Source organism: Euprymna scolopes, chromosome 46, assembly GCF_053919585.1.
Source record: "Euprymna scolopes isolate OS-2025 chromosome 46, ASM5391958v1, whole genome shotgun sequence".
Classification (NCBI taxonomy): domain Eukaryota; kingdom Metazoa; phylum Mollusca; class Cephalopoda; order Sepiida; family Sepiolidae; genus Euprymna; species Euprymna scolopes.
The window spans coordinates 187537657-187540006 of NC_136527.1; the positions used below are offsets into that span (position 1 = coordinate 187537657).

The 2350-nt window shown below is 44.7% G+C and overlaps 1 non-coding gene across 1 annotated transcript; it reads right to left on the bottom strand.

Annotated features, from left to right (window-relative positions):
- Positions 1–440: 440 nt before the first annotated feature.
- Positions 441–603, bottom strand: LOC145271591 (U1 spliceosomal RNA). Its single transcript, XR_013865999.1, has one exon. It is a non-coding gene; the product is annotated as a U1 spliceosomal RNA (small nuclear RNA).
- Positions 604–2350: the final 1747 nt, after the last annotated feature.

Sequence of the window (2350 nt, forward strand, 5' to 3'; positions counted from 1 at the left end):
GTCATTCTCGTGTTGCTCTATGGTTAATCTTCTCTCCAATTCAACATTGTTTAAAAATTAACATCTTTTGTTTCTAAAAAATAAGAAATCATACATTACATTATCATATAAAGACAATTAAATAGTAAATTTATTTTAATATTATCATAATAAATAGTTCAGAAATTTTGTAACAGGGCTTATGTCCACACTGTATATCGAAAGAAGACACTTTCAGTAGCTGTAGGCGACAGCTAGACGAATTCCTCACGATTAAACGTTGATTACATTTACATGCAAATTAGATACAATCAGAACGTTGGAATTGAAGTGGATTATAAACTGGTCGAGAGAAATTGCCTATTTCTTGCTATTACAGAGATTAAGCGGAGGGAGTACAGACCTACGAGTGAGAGGTACTTGGAAAAAGTAGGGAAGGATTTCTGATTTTGATTGTATTATCGAGGTGAGCGCGAACGCAGACCCCACACTTAGAAATAGCATGTCCGAGTCATCCACATTTGGGACGATCGCAAAGGTCAACCCAACCGCAGTGCAATGGATGGGCCTCGCTCTGGGGGAACGACCTTAATGATCACCGTTACCCCTGCGTAAGGTAAGTATGATATTTAGCCCCTCGTCCCCGGCCTTGGCATTATCTACTGCCAAGGCCTCATTTGGGGTACGAAGACGCTTAGGCACAAAGGCCAGTAAGGGGAAGTGGGGAAAAAAGGGGTCTTTTCTAGTCCTTAGCTAGACTTGCGTAAGATAGCAAGTACTTTATTATAAAACCTATACTAGAGTTTCTATCACGCACTGTTTCGCCTAACATTCTTACCCGGACCTACTTAAAATAACAGCTCCCCAGCTTACGGGATGGCAGGCGACATTCACACTGTGATAAAGGAAAAAAGAACATATAAAATTATATACAAGAAATAAAAAGGGAAAAATATGTACAAACTAAAGGTTTTTTTTTTTTTGTTTTTTTTTTTTTATTAATTAAATGGGGGTGAGATGATGGGGAGGGGGGCAAACTAGAATACACCCAAAAAGAAAGAAAAATAAAATAAATTAACAAAATGCCTATGGGGGCGGGTTAGTAAGGGGACCCTCCCTACCTAACAGCTGGTCTGTCATATGAAACGCCTACTGTCTTCCGGTCCTCTTCCCCCGGGGGGAAAGGGTGAAAGCAAGCAGGTCGTTCCCTAAAGGGGAGTGGAGGAACTAGGGACATGTATGGAAAATAAATTAGGGTCGGGGATAATAGGGATGGATGGCGTCTTCCAAGATAATGTACGTAATGGGCAAAATAGGCCTGGGACAAAATAAAACAAGTGGACTTTTGGGCATCTTTGGAAGCTCTCCTAGTGCCAATCTATCAAAAAATAAAAAGCTATGGGAACAGGATCCTCACGCATACTACCCTAATCTAGGCCCTATAAAAAGCACAAGCTATCCACTCTTGGTGGTTACTACCTATCTAGCCTTAAAACTACCCAATATTATAAGGTAAACCTTATATTACTTGTCTTGATTGGACTGGGTTCCGAGAAAAAAGAAACCTCAGCACCCTAGGACCAATACCACTAGGGTGGAAACACGAACTTAAATCTAGCGCCTCGTCGGATGCACAAACTAGTGTTGTGCACCCATCTCCTATCAAAGTCGATGTGGGGCAATCTTTTCCAATCACATCTGATTTTCGTTTTAAGTTGATGCTTAAAACGAACAACCAGATCGTGATCAGAAACGGATTGCCCCCTATAGACAATGTCCAGACGTGAAACCCACGTCACTAACCTAGCCACCGCTAGGATCGCTAGAAACCCCAACCGTTTCTCCCTGTCAAACGGCGGATCCACATTATCGACTACGTATGCTAAATCAAGTGGCACCGACGGCTCGGGGTCGATGCGAGCCGTTACCCCTTCGACATACTCCCAGAGACTCCGAACCCCGCTGCAAAGAAAGAAGCGTGTTCTCTCGTCTCCTCCTCCTCTTCATCATTGCAGCGTGGGCACGGGGGATAGTAATAATCCCTATCATGATCGTCCCTGGCTAGTTTGCCGAAGAGTGGCAGCGCGTCTCGGACTAGCCTCCACGTAAGCGAAAATTCAGCGTTATTGATATAGCTACTGGCAGGCGCCCAACTCCACAGCGAGAGAACTTCCCCCCTCGACAGATGTAGTCGCTCCACCAGCGGGTCTTTTGCAGTCCCCTCCACTACATCCCTATATAGCAACCACCTAGGCCGTGCAAGGTCACTGGACCCCGGCAATGCCCTAAGGGCGGCTCGGCATTCGGTCAGGAAACACCTTTCCCCCGCCGGTCTTCTGCGACCTTCAGCGGCAGGGTTGGATATGAGCCG